General features: G+C 33.4%; 1 protein-coding gene across 1 annotated transcript in view; it reads left to right on the forward strand.

Annotated features, from left to right (window-relative positions):
- Nucleotides 1-263: 263 nt before the first annotated feature.
- The window catches only part of CHRM3 (cholinergic receptor muscarinic 3), a 650,220-nt gene continuing 632,178 nt past the window's right edge, over nucleotides 264-18,305 (forward strand). The window contains exon 1 of the mRNA XM_074262498.1: nucleotides 264-701. The gene's annotated coding sequence lies outside the window, so the exon portion shown is untranslated. The remainder of the gene's footprint in view (nucleotides 702-18,305) is intronic.

The raw sequence follows: 18,305 nt of genomic DNA on the forward strand, positions 1-18,305 counted from the left end.
GGAGGAGGAAGAAGGAGAGGAAGAATTGGAAGGGGGTGGGAGCAGCACTGAGGAAAACAGCCACCCCTGGGTGAAGGAAGAGTTGGTGGGGAGCGAACGTGTGGGTGGTGGAAAAGACCCTCCTTCCACTTCCAGTCTCCTGTGCTTGCTTTGGGGGAAAAAAAAAGAAGAGGAAGAAATTTTAAGAGGGAAAAAAAGAAAAAGAAAAGGAGCCAGGAGAGAAAGGGGTGGGGTGGGGGTGGGGATAACATACGGTGCGAAAAGAAAAGGCAAGAAAGGGCTGCGGGAAAGTGATCCCGGCAAGAAAGCGCTGCGGGAAAGGGATCCCAGCTAGCCCGGGGGAGGCAGCGTGGAGCCGGCGCGATTGCTTGGACAGGTGCCGCTGCCCTGAGAAGAAGGCATGTGACGCGGCAGCGGCCGCTGCCTGCGGGCGGAGCGCTCGCTGGACCTACAGCCCACACCCCGAGTGAGGGACAAGTTGCCTTTTCTCCCATAATCAACTCCCGTGGAATCTACTGAGCTTCGGGTTGGATCTTGAACCGGAGTCTACAAAGCATGAATCTGGCTTGAGCATCTTGGTCGTGGGTCATTTGCTCGCTGAATCTTCCTAGAACGGGAGTGGACGAGCACCTTGTTGAGGGCATTGGAAAGATCTTGACAAGGCGGAGGTACCTGCAACGTTCCGGGGTCCAGTCCACCAGGTAAGTAAGGAGCCAAGCGTCCAGAGGTTTGAGGGAAAGGGTGGTTCCAGGGTCGACTTAACCTTCTTATTACCTTTGCGAGTAGTTATCTGGAGGAAAAAAGTTTTCAGCTGGGGTGGAAAAGGTCTGTCTTCAACGGAGTTCAAACAGAGAGGGGGAAAATGAAGGAAAGGATTGCTCCTAGTGCGTTTGCACTAAGACAGCTAGTAGGATGAAGATGGAAATGGGGCTCAGACTGAGGAGACTGCCTTTGTCACAATAAGATACCCCTAAAGGACTGACCTAATGGCGAATTGCAGCTGGGGCTCCCCATGACGCCCACTGGGTCGTTTTCTTTCTTTTCGGTGACAGAGTTCTGACTTGGAGGAACGTCATGATCAGGCAAAAATAACTTATCGCGTCTTGATTTTGTCCCCCTTTGCCCCATTATTTAAGTGGGGCAGAGAAAAGATAAGCTCAGTCTTCCAGCGAATGATCTTGATCCATTTTTATTTCTGTAGGGGGTGGGAGTAGGAGTTGGAGTGGGGGTGGGGGTGAATTGAGTTCTGAGACTTGAGCAACACCTAGGTGAAGGTACGCAGCTCGGTGCGCGCGTCTCTACTGTCGGGGCAAGGAGTCTTCCAAACTTGTGGAGCAGCTGCTGAACTACATCCCTGTTTTTTACCCAGCGCTGTCAGTCTCTGACTTGATTCATTTTAGGAATATTAGTTAACTAAACTATGTCTTTTCTTTCTTTGTTTCTTTTTAGCTATATAGAAGAGGGGGAACTTGACTTATGTAATAGAATTCCCTTGTATACTTAGTAGGGTGTGCATGTTGGAATTGGGAGCTCTATTAAGACTGTGTGTATGTGCCCACGAATGTTTAACCCTTGTGTTGCTCGCAGAATGGAAATGTTACAAGAATTAAGAACTTGGGAAATTTTCCAATACAAAAAATTCTCAAGGATGGAATGAATCACTTATTGGCTTGCGTTATTTAAACTATTGTGACGGAATACAAAACGCTATTTCTCTCCCTCTGTATTTTCAATAAGGGGTACTGCTGATACTTGCTATAGGGAAGAGAATACTATATTTATCATGACAATTAGATTGTTGAGAAAATGAACCATTTTAATGTATTTTTCACAGTGGTTAGAATGTTGGCTCAGTTTGAGTTCAAATCGAACTTTAAATCATTTTTTTTTTAAATTCTGTAAATCTATATTCTGAGTGATAAAAAAAAAAAAAACCCAGCGATTAAGGGTCCTTTTAAAGACGCAGTTGAATAAGTAGGCTCCCAAAGATTTCTGTAGGCAAAGAGTGTTAAGACAAATTAACATGGATCTTCATTGCCAGTGATTAAAACTGAGTCGAAGTATTTACTTTAGATAATGTCTCTGAGACGAATAACAATATTCATTTTACAAAGTGTCAAATTGAGCTCAGGTTTCAAAAGAACGTTCATGTCTTTTGTGGTAATGTAGCCAATATAAAGATTCTCCAGGGTCTTTCCCACATATGTTGCTGTATGTACAAGGTTGGGGGGCACCCCCTTGTAATAAGAACTGGTATTGCTAGGTATAAATGCACACAGAAATGCCTGTCATTGGTGCGCTCTCTCTGTCTCTGTCTCTCTCTCTCTCTCTCTGTCTCTCTCTCTGTCTCTCTCTCTCTCTCTCTCTCTCTCTCTCTCTCTCTCTCTCTGTCTCTCTCTCTCTCTCTCTCTCTCTCTCTCTCTCTCTCTTTGTCTCTCTGTCTCTGTGTGTGTATGTGTGTGGGGGGGGTTCTAACATCTTAATTTGGCTGCATTATCTAATCTTTTCACAGAAAATGCTGAATAGTTACACATCATATAATGTGCCTTAATTTTAAATTTTCTTTAACATTTTTCACAAGAAATAGACACAAAGGGTCATTTGGATAGAATAGAATTTATTTTTGATGTGACTTTCCATTTAAGAATGCATCATACAGGTTTAATACATTTGTATCCATCTTTATGATCCAGAGAGTCGATTTCTTTTATATGCAGATTGTCAATATGTTTTATCTATTAATATTTGATTCTTTAAAATGAAAGAGGTGTAATATTAGGCAATTAACCTAATATGATAAAACCTGTAATTGAATTGAACATTTTGTTTCTTTTACTTTAAACAATAAAGAATCAGGTGAGAACTTTGAAGAATTGGGTCATTTGAAAAGTTAGGTGTAGAGATATAAGAAAGTTTCTTAGAATATCATTGTAAATATGTTTTCAAAAAGGTCTTTTGGTTTGTATGAGAATCGTTTGCACTTATGTAAGTAGCATCTTTGTATTAACCTTTAAAGTTAGTATAAGAATACATATGGTTTAGCAAACTATAACACTATTAATTTTTCCCTGCTAAGGTTCCCCCCTACAACTATTTCTAAGATATGATTTATTTTTTTCCATTCCTTAAAAAATCCAATGCAACAGGATTTGCACATTCACACGCCAAAAAAAGCATAGTTGATATTTAGAACAGTTTTTTTTTTTGATTTTGAGTTCAACAGACTATAAAGGAGGCTACCACTTTAGATGATATTCAGTGTGTGAGATTGTTGCATAATACTGAGGTATTCATGCAGCCAACCTGTTGAGGATATAATAGGGATAGGAGCTAAAACTTTAATTTCCTTCATGTGGAAAGCTACCAGGGTGGAAAATCCTTTTCCCCATAAAGAGCACTAAAAACTAAATGACTTGCTTGGGATTATACAATCAGTAAGTGTCAGAGACACAACTTAATACAAGTCTTTCTGTCTTTGAGATTAGCTCTCTAGCTACACTGCCATGCTGTGTTTCATTAAGAATATGATTCTGAAAAAAATACCCTAAAATTGACATTTATACAATTATTTGTATTAAAATAATTTGAGTAGAGAGAAAATTAACAGATAACATTTTAAAACTTTCTTTACTTAATTGCAGTGATGAATTTATTTCAGATTTCTATTTAAAAGTTCTTCATTTTTTAATGAAATGATTCTAACTTAAACAAATAATTTTCTACCATCTTTTTCTTACTCCTCCTTCTGCAATGGACATACTGTTCTGGCCTATTAACACTTGTAGAAATAGTTATCCTCTCTTTAATGATTTGGCTGTTTCTTATGTGAGGATGAAGAAACTAGCTTGTTTTGTTTGTAATTCAGGGAAGTTTATATTCTGAACAGCTGTGGTGTAGTGCCACTTCAAAAGACAAGATGAATGAACTGTGAATCATATGAAGGAAGGGACTTAGATCTGTGTATATGGGAGAAATGCATCAAGGCTTTATTTACATAAATGGAACATAATTATCTTGCTGTGATATATTATGGCTAATAGCAATATACTCACAATTTGGCTTCGTTTTAAAGTTTCAGTGAGGAATTGGAAAAAGATGTCTCTTTAGGAAGGAAGGTGAAAAAGCTATATTGAGAGAGAAAAAAAAAAGAAAACAGGACACAATTCTGCTTATACCTGAGTTATATTTTATATCAATCAAAATTATTACATTTACATATTATTTACTTGGAGATAGAATGCAGTTGCAAATAAGTAATAATAATATTACTCCATGAGAGAGTCTGAGAGGAGGAGCAGTATATACCCCTTCCTCAATTCAATTGACATTGAAACTATTTTTATTTGAATTCTGCAATATAACTCACCATACTTCCTCTCTTCCCCTGCCATTTGACTATAGAATTTGAAAAGTATATACCTATAGCGTAATCAAATGGAAACTGTAGATTTCAAAAATGTAGACATTATTCAGCTAATTTCATAGGAAAAATCAGGCTCAATTAAAAGTTATTTCCTTTATGCTCAACCATCACAATTATTTCACTCTTGATTCAAAACAATTATCTTGCAATTCTCTTTCTTCAAGGTTATGCTCAGGTGCTTCCCTCTGCAGCATTCCCTGATTTAATGTCCTGAACTGATAGTGATTTCTCTTTCCTAGAATTTCTTAAAGCTTCTTACCTAAACCTACCTCATATCATTTTGTATTTTGTGGTATAATGAATTCTACATGTCATATTTAAATTTTTTTAAAAACATTTTTATTTAGTTTTCTATTTCAAATTCTATTGCCTCTCTTTCCCTCTCAACCATAAGAATCAGATATAGTTTATGCATATACAATCATGTAAAACATTCCATATTAGTAATTTTGTGTAAGAATTTTCAAATGAAACATTAAAGAAAGTTTAACAATAGCATATTTCAATATGTGTTCAAACAATATCTGGAAATGGATATTATGCTTCATCATTAGTACTTTGGCATTGTTTTGAATCTTTCTATTGCTGAGAATAATTAAGTCATTCACAGATCTTCATCAAACAATATTACTATTACAGTGTATAATATTCTTCTGTTTCTGTTCACTTCACTATGCATTAGTTTGTGTAATATTTCCAGAGTTTTTTGGGATCATCCTGCTTGTCATTTTTTATAGCACAATAATAATCCATTACAATAATAAACAGCCTGGTTTAGCCATTCCTCAATTAACAGGAAATCCCTTTGATTTCCAATATTTAGCCACCACTTATTATAAATGTTTTAGTACAAATAAATCCTTTTCCCTTTTGGGGGGAATATCTTTGGGTTATAGATCTAGCACTGGTATTATTGGATTATAGGATATGCACAGTTTTATATCTTTTTGGTCCTAATTTTAAATTGCTCTTTAGAATTATTGGATCAGTTCACAACTCCACCAACAATGCATTAATGGCCCAGTTTTTTCCACATCCCCTCTAAAGATGCAACATTATTTTTGTCATATTGGCCTATCTAATAGGTGTATAGCAGTATATTGGAGTTGTTTTAATTTGTCTTTCTCTAATTAATAGTGATTTAGATCATTTTTCCCCATGACTATAGATAGCTTTGATTTCTTTGTCTGAAAACTGCCTCTTCATATCCCTTGATCATATATAGTTGTATTTTTATAACTTATATTTTTTATAAATTTATACACATACATTTTATTTAAGCATATATTATAAAAATATATATATATATATATGTGTATATATATATGTGTGTGTATATATACATATATGTATACATATACATATATATATATATATATAATTTTATAAATTAACATCTGTATATTTGAGAAATGAGGCCTTAAAGATATTTGTTGCAAAAAAACATTTCCTTAGTTTCCACTTTTCTTATAATTTTGGTTCCATTTATTTTGTTTGCACAAAAACTTTTAAATTTCATATAATCAAATATATCTATTTTATGTTTTGTAATGCTCTCTATATCTTCTTTGGTCCTAAAGTATTCCCTTATCAATTAATCTGACAATTAAACTAAGTCATACTCTCTTAATTGCTTATATGTAAACCATGGACATATTTTGACTTTATTTAGGAATATTACATGAGATGTTTGTCTATACTTAATTTCTGCTATAATATTTCCCAGTTTTTGTTAAATAATGAGTTTTTATTCCAAATGTTTACACCATTGGATGTATCATATACTAGATTACTATGGTCATTTACTATAATGTAATTTATATCTAATCTATTAGACTGATCTAAACTCTATTTTTTTAGCCAAGACCAGATTGCTTTTATAATTACTGATTTATACTACAGTTTGAGATGTGATAAGGCTAGATCACCTTCTTTTTCATTTTTTTTCATTGATTCCTTTGATATCCTTGAGCTTTTGCCTTTCCAGATTTTATTATTTTTGCTTCATATTCTTTTTTAAAATATTCAATTTCCAAGCTCCACTTGGATAGGGACCAGTTGTTTTTTCATCTTTATCTTTTTATCATGTAGCACAGGACATTATATGTAGTAGGAGCTTGATAAAAGCTTGTTGAAATGAATTTAAATGTTAAACATATATAAATAGTCTCTTTGGACATTTATCAAAACTCCTAAGCGAGTCTTTAAGAGTGTCAAATATTTGAAAGATGATATCTGTTTTGCTTCTTATGGGTACTCCATGAAGTATTTTTTTTTTAATAATTACTAAAATCATTCCTTTCAGAGAGCAAAGATTTCTTCTTTTTTTCCTCCACCCTCTGTACAGTATCAAAAAAAAATATTGTTAACTTTCCTCTGGTGCATGAATACAATGTTCAACCAGAATGTGTGCTGCTTAGGAAGTGAAGGGTGAGGGGTTATAGAACAAACTTGCATATTCTCTTTTAAATATTCTGCATTTCACCCTGAGTCTTCAGTATTCCTTGAAGTTGCTATGAAGATTAATGTGAAGTATCCTTTTAGCTTAGTAGTTGGCTACTGATTATTCTCTTTTGGCCAGTAGGCCTGGCACCATATACATTACCCTGGGCATTTGGCAGTCTCTGCTATTGAGATGAGAACCAGTGTGATTTATCCACCTGTTACAACTCCCCACTTATTCCTTTCTGAGTGCCAACTACTTTGACTACTTTAATAGTTTCCATATTTCTGTGATTGAGGTTCCAGTTGCAGCTTGACAATTTGTCTTAGAGTGGGTCCCTTGATGGCAGGAAGAATGTTCCCAACTAGAATCAGCTGTTCTTCATTGATGATGCCAATTCATTTCAAAGCCAATGGGAACTTACACATTTTGAAGAAAAAATATGGAGATACAATTCACTTCATAGAAAATATAGTTGGTAGAAATGTGTCAAATCCTATATGTACCTTTATATATTATGTTCAAAAATAATTTAAAATTTGAAAATAAAACCTCAAATATAATTCAACCTATTCTTGCTATTCTTGAAAACTATTAGCAAGGTTACATGTGATGATTTTCTACATCAGGAGTCTGATTTTTTTTTATGTTGCCCATGTTGTTCTGTTCAATCATATGAAGCTTTGCAATGTAATCCCACTTCTTGTTCCCTCATCCTCTGTGAATAATTATTGACAGAAATATATGATATCACATGGATTTTGGCAAGATAAATTTAAAAGCATACATTTGGCATTGTAAACTGGTAACAAAACAAAAACCAAAACAAAACACCTGAAAATATAGTAAATAGCTGGCAGATACAATAATCCTCCACTCTGACCCATAGACTATTTGAAATTTAGATAAAAATTATTGGATCATTTCCTGGGGTGATAGAATTCTTGGCTATCTGAATACTTCCAAGTGGCATTGGGAATGTCCTTGTTCTCCAAAAAATGGAGAGACTAGCCAGAGAATGCTTCAACTTAATCAAGATAATTGGAGATCTGTAATCAACTGGACAGTCTGGGTATCCTAGTTGTATATTCTGATCATTTTTTTTAGTATTTGTTTTTGTTACATTTTAGATGACTATAGTAAATAATCAATCAATAAATATATATTAAACATCTACTATGTGCCAGGTATTGTGCTTAGTGATGGGAATATAGAAAGAGGCAATAGGTAGTGCAGATCTCAAAGAGCTTATAGACTAATGAAGAAGACAAATGTATGCCTAACAAGCTATATATGTTATAAATAGGCAATGTTAAAGGAGGGAAGGAATTAAAATTAAAAGGGGTTAAGGAAGGCTCCAAAAAAAATGGTATTTTAATTTCAACTTGAAAAAGCCAAGGAAGTCCGTGGACAGAGGTGACAAGAGAAAGCATTCCAGGGATGGGGGACAGCTAAAGGAAATGCCAAGAGCTAGCAATCTTGTTCCTGAAATGGCTCTGAAGTGTCATTAATAAGGATTATTTTTTTCTGATTATTTCCTATATTTAAACCTTATCTTTCCCCTTAAATTATAAAATTCTGGAGGAAATAGATTATAACTTCCTCTTATTTGCCTAAGCTCAAAAATACAGTGGAAATATAAATATAATCAGAAGGATGGCTAGACAACAGAATGACACCAAAATAAAGACAGACTCATTATTTCTTAGAATCGATTCATTAAAATGCTGTCAATATCATAGAAGAGTACAAACATATTGACCTATTTAATAAGTACTTACTAATTGTCAGGCACCGTTTTAAGTATTGAAGATAAAAAGAAATATAAAAACAATACCTATCCCCAATAAGTGTGCATTCTAATGAAGGAGACATATAAGTAAACTAGGTAACTCTATATATTCAGTACAACAGATACTTTTCATGACATAGAATCAAATTACATTCTGAGGCACTTTGTTGCTTGTATTTTGTTCCTAACAGAACCTAAGATTACATAGTTTGTTTTTTTTCCCCAGGAAACTGAGAATGAGTCACTTCTTTTAAAGACTCAGTTTACAATATTAGCTCAAAAAAGTTTTTTTTTAAATAAAGCACAGAACTTTTCTCTCTTTTTTCATTTATAAATTATCTCATTTTGCCTACATGCTCTTCCACACAAGAAGACAAGAACAACAAAACTTATTACAAATATGTAGAGTCATGCTAAACAAATTTCCTCACTCATCATCTCTCTCCCTTTCCCCTACCAAGAAAAAAAAAAAGCAAGAGAAAGGAATAAAGAGAAAAAATAGACTTCTGTTTGCATTGAGTTCATCACTTCTCTATGTGGAAGTGGTTAGTATGTTTCATTGAATCCTTTGGAATTTTGTTGGATGATTATGTTAATCACTTACTGTTTTTCAAAGCTGATTAACTTTATAATATTGCTTTTACTATGTTGATTGCAATCTGATGAGTTCTGTTAATTTGCATTTTATAAGTTACTGATTTACTGCATTTTAAATATAATTATTGATGGTTTAATTTTGCCTCTGAAAATTGCCTATTTATATACCTTGACCAATTATTATTGGGAGGAATGACTCTTATTCTTATAAATTTGATTGTTTTGTTCTCTGTATATTTTAGAAATGAAACTCTTATCAGTAAACTTTTCTGCAAAATTGTTGTTATCCCAGTTTCTTCCTTTTCTTCTAATTTTAGCTGGATTAGTTTTGTTTGTATAAAAACTTTAATTCTTGAAATTATTCATTTTATCTCTTATCAAATGTCTTCATCTCTTGTTTGGTTCAGAAATCTTCTGCTATTCATTGATCTGACAAATAATTGCTTCTCTATTCTTTTAATTTGTTGTTTTACCCTTTATCATGTGATCTTTTTGAGTTTATCTTATCTTGGCAAATGATGTGAAATGTTAGTCCATGTATAATTTCTTCAAGGCTACTTTACAAGGTTCCCAAGATTTTTAATTATAGTGAGTTCTCATCTCAATATCTGGGATCTTTGAGTTTATCAAACACTAAGTTATTCTTCTTATTTATTTCTATATTGTGTACCTAATTTTTCAACTGATTAATCTCTACTTCTTACAGAGTATCATATTATTTTGATTATAACTTTGTAGTATAGTGTTAAGATTTGGTATTGCTAGGTTCCCTCTCCTTACTTCTATTTATCAGTTCTTTCTCTGAATGCAGATATTTCATTTGTCCTTTATAGTTAATTTGGGTATTCATAAAGATATCAGCCTTGATTTTTTTTTTACTTACTTTCCAATACACTATGATCCAGCCAAACTGTTCTTTGTTATGTTCTTCACAAAAAGTTCTTCATTTTCTTTTTGTGTCTTGGTACTGGCCATTCCTCATGTCTGGAATGTATCCCCCACTTCCTACAACCTCACAGAATTCCCATCTTCCTCAAAGTATGACTCAAGCACATCTCCCTCCACAACAGTTCTTTTCTGGCATCTGTAAATTTAAACTATATATTTCAATATAATGTATTTCAGTGTAAATATATTTCAATATAACTGGTTTCTCCTATATATTTTATTTTATATATTTAAAAAACAACAATTATTATGTGATACATCCAGAGGTTTTGCCTGCCACTGTATCTTTGATAAAGAAAACATTAAGAATTTTCATTCTTTATAGCACTTTTCATGATTCATCGTTTCCCAACTGTTAGTGACTTTCTTCTTTTTATTAATTCTGTAATCACTGAATTAATTCTCTTAATATTTATTCTATATACAATTATATGTGTATTTATTGTTTCATTCATTAGCATGCAAGCTTATTTATGTCAAGATTTATTTCATTCTTTGTATTTTTATCTCTAGCATCTAGTACATTGTCTGATATGTAGTCAGTGCATAATAAGTGCTGTTGATTGATTTACCTTTTAAAGGTTGACCAGACAAGACTGTAATTCATTGGAATTAATTGGTAACAAAGAAAGAAGAGTTTAGGTTTACCTATCTGGAAGCAAATTTGTGTGATGGAAAGATAGTAGTGCCCTCAATAGACATGAGGAAGTCAGAAAGAGTTGATTGAAAGATAGGGAGATGAGATAATGAGTTCTCTTTTTCACAGATAGAATATACCCAGGTTAAATTGCCTGTGGAAGAACCAACTGGAAACATTCAATATACAGTTGGTAATGCAGATGGATGTTCAAAAGACAGAATTAAACTCTTAATAAACTGAAAATGATATGCATAGAGATGATAGTTGAATTTTCTGAATCAGATGATATCACTAAGAAAGTATTGAAAGAGAAGAGGTTCTAAAACAGAGATCTTCCTTTGTGCAGGGGATAGTGGATGGTAATTTTGAAAAAATGAGATTAAAGTATACTTGGAGAACCCCAAAGACTCTGCTAAAAAGCTATTAGAAATAATTCAGAATTTTAGCAAAGTTGCAGGATACAAAATAAATCCACATAAATCCTAAGCATTTTTATACATTACCAATACAATCCAATAGCAAGAGATACAAAGAGAAATTCCATTCAAAATAACGGTCGATAGTATAAAATATTTGGGAATATATCTACCAAAGCAGAGTCAGGAATTATATGAGCAAAATTATAAAACACTTGCCACAAAAATAAAGGCAGATGTAAATAATTGGAAAGACATTCAGTGCTCTTGGATAGGCCGAGTGAATATAATTAAGATGACAATACTCCCTAAACTAATCTATTTATTTAGTGCTATACCAATCAGACTCCCAAGAAACTATTTTAATGACCTAGAAAAAATAATAACAGAATTCATATAGAAGAAGAAAAGGTCGAGAATTTCAAGGGAAGTAATGAAAAAAAATTTAAATGAAGGTGTTCTAGCTGTACCTGATCTAGAACTATATTATAAAGCAACAGTCACCAAAACCATTTGGTATTGGCTAAGAAATAGACTAGTTGATCAGTGGCATAGGTTAGGTTCACAGAGCAATATAGTGAATAAAAATAGCAATCAGTGTTTGACAAACCCAAAGATCCCAAATTTTTGGATAAGAATTCATTATCTGACAAAAACTGCTGAGAAAACTGGAAATTGGTATGGCAGGAACTAGGCATGGACCCACATTTAACACTACATACTAAGATAAGATCAAAATGGGTCCAAGAGTTAGGCATAAAGAACGAAATCATAAATAAATTGGAGGAACATGGGATGGTTTTCCTCTCAGACTTGTGGAGGAGGAAGGAGTTTGTGTCCAAGGGAGAACTAGAGACCATTATTGATCACAAAATAGAAAATTTTGATTACATCAAATTAAAAAGTTTCTGCACAAACAAAACTAATACAAACAAGATTAGAAGGGAAGTAACAAAATGGGAAAATATTTTTTTACAGTTAAAGGTTCTGATAAAGGCCTCATCTCCAAAATAGACAGAGAATTGACTTTAATTTATAAGAAATCAAGCTATTCTTCAATTGATAAATGGTCAAAGGATATGAATAGACAATTTTCAGATGATGAAATTAAAACTATTTCCACTCATATGAAAGAGTGTTCCAAATCACTATTGATCAGAGAAATGAAAATTAAGACAACTCTGAGATACCACTACACACCTGTCAGATTGGCTAAGATGACAAGAACTGATAACAATGAATGTTGGAGGGGCTGTGGGAAAACTGGGACACTGATGCATTGTTGGTGGAGTTGTGAAAGAATCCAACCATTCTGGAGAGCAATCTGGAATTATGCCCCAAAAGTTATCAAAATGTGCATACCCTTTGACCCAGCAATGCTACTACTGGGCTTATACCCCAAGGAAATACTAAAGAAGGGTAAGAGACCTGTATGTGCCAAAATGTTTGTGGCAGCCCTTTTCATAGTGGCTAGAAGCTGGAAGATGAATGGATGTCCATCAATTGGAGAATGGTTGGGTAAATTATGGTATATGAATGTTATGGAATAATATTGTTCTGTAAGAAATGACCAACAGGAGGAATACAGAGAGGCTTGGAGAGATTTACATCAACTGATGCTGAGTGAAACGAGCAGAACTAGGGGATCATTATACACTTCAACAATGATACTGTATGAGGATGTATGCTGATGGAAGTGGATATCTTCAACATAGAGAAGAGCTAATCCAATTCCAATTGATCAATGATGGACAGAATTAGCTACATCCAGAAAAGGAACACTGGGAAATGAGTGTAAACTGTGAGCATTGTTTTTTTGTTTTGTTTTGTTTCTCTTCCCAGATTATTTTTGCCTTGCGAATATAATCCTTCCTTTGCAACAACAATAACAAAATTCGGTTCTGCACATATATATTGTACCCAGGATATACTATAAGAGATTTAATATATATGGGGATGCTTGCCATCTAGGGGAGGGGGTGGAGGGAAGGAGGGGAAAAACTCGGAACAGAAGGGAGTACAAGGGATAATGTTGTAAAAAAAAATCTACCTATGCATATGTACTGTCAAAGAAAATGTTTTTATTATAAAAATTAATTAAAAAAACAAAATTGAAAGAAAAAAAAGAAAAGAAAAAGGGAAAAAAAGAAAAAAAGAGATTAAAAAGAAATAAGAAGGAAGAAAAGTATGAAAGTACAGTATCAAAATATCCAAGTGAGGATATTAGGATTGGTGCATTGCAACAAATGCTGCAGAGAGATTAAGAAGAATGACAATGGAGAAGGCCAACTTATTTGGTATTTACATCATTGGATCTCATTTTTAAAGAGATGGATGGGAATCTTGGATAATGTAGTTCCAGAAGAGGTATTACATTAGAAGTCAAATTGCAAATATATCTATCTATTTTGCTGTGGCAATTGAGGTTAAGTGATTTGCCCAGGGTCACAAGTCAGGAAGTGTTAAGTGTCTGAAGCCAGATGTGAACTCAGGTTCTCTTGACTTCAGGGCTGGTGCTTTATCCACTATATGAACTAGCTAAATAAATAAATTAAATTTCACTTATCTAATAAATGGGCATTATTTTAATAACCAATTTAATATTATTTATTTACACTGCTATTCACTGTCTCTTTATCATTTTTTAGTCTCAGATGAATTCCTTGTTTCTTATTCTTTATGACCTTTGAAGTTTAGTAATTGTTTCCCTAACTCCTTGTTATGTTTCCATTTTTCAATTATACTTGTTGACTTTTGCCCTCCAGATGACTTTTCAAATTTGTTCTTTTGCTCTGTTTCTTTAGCCAAAGAAATAGAAAATGGCTTTTGGAACACCCTATTACTGAGATTGTAACTTAGCAATGATATTGTGTGGTCATATTTGCTCTTGCAAATAGTACATCAGTTCAATTAGGAGAGTCAGAATGTACTTTAAAAACTTAGAGAGTAATTAATATTAGTAGTCCTTGATTAGTATTTACCTTCCAAGAGGTATTCATCTGTTCATTAAAAAAAAATCTTAGAAATGGATGCTTATTTTTCCTGGATTAGTGAATTCAATATTTTATCACTTTTAAAAACTAATTAAAATCCAGTGGTAACTGAGGTCATGTGCCATGGAAAAGGATGGATAGTTTAAGAATTAAATGGAAAAAATTATAATGTAAAATTTATTAATTGGTTTTTAAAATTATTTAAATAGATTTCATTAAAGTATTTTTTAAATTACATGCAAAAAACTAACAGTCATTTTCAAAAAAAGATTCAGTTCCAAATTCTCTCCCTCCCTCTTATCCCTTTCACCTTATTAAGGAAGGAAGAAATTTTATTTTATTTCATTTAAATGTGAGGTCATGCAAAACATACTCAAATATTAGCCATATTGATAAAGAAAAGACAAAACAACAGAAAAATACAGTGTTTTTAAAGTTTGCTACAGTGTGCATTCAGAGTTCATCTGTTCTTTTTACTGGAAGAAGATAGCATTTTTTATCCCTAATTTTTAGGCATTTTCTCAATGTTTAATTGTCACCAAAAATAGTTACTATAAATATTTTCATACAGATAGGTTATTTTCCTTTTTCTTTGATATTTTTGCAACAGAAGTCTGATCAGCACCATCAACAACACTTATGACAGAGGAAAAAAGTTAAAACCAGTTGAAGGCCATTGTCAAGAAGTCCTGGAACAAAACAGTCCATTTCCCATAGAAAATATGCTCAATTCAAAAGACCACCATAATGGCTTAACAGTAGTGGTTTGGAAAAATGAAATAATAGTCCAAAAGAGCAGAGAAATCAAAGACCAAAGATAAGTATCGTCATTTAGAAATAAGATGTGAATCAAGGCCCTCAAACCAGGTTAAATTACCAAATTGTAAACCTCCTAGGATTCAGACATCAGGATATATAAAATTAAACTCAAACTTAGGCTTTACCATAGATATAACAGAAATAGCACCTTTTGCCTCTCTGAATTTGACAATATCTGCCTATAAGAAGGTGCCTATGAAGGAAAGAATTCTGAATGGGGTTTCTGGTTAAGTGAGAGAGGAGAAAGACACAGCAATATTGACACTAGGGATTGTCATATATATATATGTGTGTGTGTGTGTGTGTGTGTGTGTGTGTGTGTGTGTGTGTGTGTGTGTGTGTGTGTGTGTTTGTGTATATATATATATATATGGGGGTGTGTGTATGCATATATATGTATGTGTATATGTATATATATATATATATATATATATATGTGTATATATATATATATATATATATATATATATATATATATATATCATTTAATCATGGACATATGATGAAAGATGATAAGATATTGAAGCATCTGTACAGCTAAAGGCAGAGAGATCTGAAGAAACACTGAACATTGCCTGAAGCATGACCTCATATGGTACAGTCTAATTGGTATCTGGGAAAGATATCTGTTACATAAGTTTAGCATAAAGCTATAAGAAATGGAGCTACTCTTTCTGAACAAGAACATCAAACCTAATATAAGTTGGGAACCACAAAAATATCTACAAATTTCAAATATGTGCTAAAATTATATTTTTATTTTGTTGGACTTTCCAGATGATCCTTCCCACCCTTCCCCCCACAAGCACACACACACACACACATGCACACATACATATGCACATTGTGATTGCAAATCATCATTAGTAATATCACTTGGAAAACTAAATGTTATTGTTGTTCAGTTGTTTCAGTTGTGCCTGATTCTTTGCAAACTCTTTTCATGTTTTCTTGGCAAAGTTACTGGAGTGATTTGCCATTTCCTTTTCCAGCTCATTTTACAAATTAAAAAGCCAAGGCAAATAAGTTTACGTGATTTGCTCAGGGTATCTGTTGTTGTTTGGCCTTTATTCTCAAAAGAAGACCATGACATCAGGAAGGTGATGCCATGATATGCTAGTGAATTGAATTTAAGTGAGAGAGAAATGTGTAAAATCACCTGTCTCATTACCCCTCCTGAACCAGGAGGATCCAGTAGGAAGATATAAATCAAGATGACCGGAGACAGCACTGGATAAAATAGTAGACTTTGGCATTTTTAAATTAACAACTAGTTTCTGAACCCAGATTTCAACTCCAGAAAATGAGTCTTTCTGACTCAAAGCCTGTACTTTATCCATTATGCACCTATCCACTGCCCCTAAACTAAGAATTAATACAACTGAAATCATATATATAAATTTTATATATTAGTTTGGGGAAACAAATTAATTTTGTGTACATGGTTGTGTTGTACATATAGAATTTTTTGTTCACATTTTTGTTTTTTGGTTTTTTTTTAATTAAAACTTTTTAGTTTCAAAACATATGCATAGTTTTCAACATTTACTTTTGCAAAATCTTGTGTTCCAATTTTTTTCTCCCACCCTTTCCTCCACCTCCTCTCCTATATAACAAGCAATCCAATATATGTTAAACATGTGCAATTCTTATAAACATATTTCCACAATTATCATGCAGCACAATAAAAAACAGATAAAATAGGAAAAAAAGAGAAGCAAAAAAAAGCAAGGAAATAATAACAAAAATGTGAAAATACTATGTTGTGATCCACACTTAGTCCCTACAGTCCTCTCTCTGGTGCAGCTAACTCTTAACACAAGATCATTGGAATTGGCCTGAATTACCTCATATCCATCAAAATTGATCATCATATAATCTTGTTGGAGCAGTGTACAGTGTTCTCTTGATTCTACTCACTTTATTCAATAGCAATTCATATAAATTTCTCCAGATCTTTCTGAAATCATACAGCTGATCATTCCTTATAGAACAATAACATTCCATAATCTTCATATATCATAATTCCTTCAGCCATTCTCTAAAGATGGGCATCCTCTCAGTTTCCAGTTCCTTGCCTCCATAAAAGGGATCTACAAATATTTCTGTCAATGTGGATCCTTTTCCCTTTTTTATGACCTCTGTGGGATACAGGCCCAATAGAGAAACTGTTGGGTCAAAGCATATGCACAGTTTTATAGGCCTTTGGCTATGTTGCTCTCCAGAATGGTTGGATCAGTTCACAAATCCACCAAATACACCATGTAGTTGTGTCCCAGTTTCCCCAACATTAATCATTATATTTTCCTGTCATCTTAGCCAATCTGAAAGGGGTATAGTGGTACTTCAGAGTTGTCTTAATTTGCATTTCCCTGTTTAATAGTGATTTAGAGCTTTGCTCCCATTTTTGTGATACTTCCTTATTTATTTTTAAAATTCTATTTTATATTTGGTTCCAAATACTCTCCCTTCTCCTACCACTCACCCATTCATTAAAAAAGATAAGAAACAGAAAACCCATTACAGATATCAAGTAAGTCACGTAAAAATTTTCTACAGTATTCTTTTAAAAATCAAGAAAACAAAGTGAAAAAATGCTTTTGTCTGTAATCTTGAATCCATTGGTTAAATCTAATAGTTTAAATCATTTTTGTCATCAGTCTTGAAATTCTAATAGGTCATTGTGTTAATCATTTATAAAATCTTTAAAAATTGATTATCTTAACAATATTGCTATCACTGTGTAAATTGTTCTCTTGGATCTGCTCATTTTATTTTGTATGAGTTCAAATAAATCATGCCAGATTTTTCTTTGCCATTTCTTATATCACAGTAGTATTTCATCACATTCATATATCACAAGTTGTTCAATCATTATCCAAATTATGGACAATTTTTTTTCAGTTTACACTTCTTTGCAACCATAAAGAGAATTAAATACACATATACATTCATCTCTCTCTCTCTTTCTCTCTCTCTTTCTGTCTCCCCCCTCTCTCTCCCTCCCTCCCTCCCTCCTTCCTTCCCTCCCTCTTCTTCTCTCTCTCCCCCCCTCCCTCTCCCCCCCTCTCTCTCCCTTTCTCTCTTTCTCTGTCTCTCTCTCTCTCCCATTGTAATAACACTCGTAGCAATCTTTTTGGCTGAAAAGTGTGCATGATTTGACAACCTTTTGATCATAGTGCCACGTTTCCTTCTGGAATGGTTGGATTAGTTCACAACTTCACATACCCTGCA

This window comes from Sminthopsis crassicaudata, chromosome 4 (genome assembly GCF_048593235.1).
Source record: "Sminthopsis crassicaudata isolate SCR6 chromosome 4, ASM4859323v1, whole genome shotgun sequence".
NCBI lineage: Eukaryota > Metazoa > Chordata > Mammalia > Dasyuromorphia > Dasyuridae > Sminthopsis > Sminthopsis crassicaudata.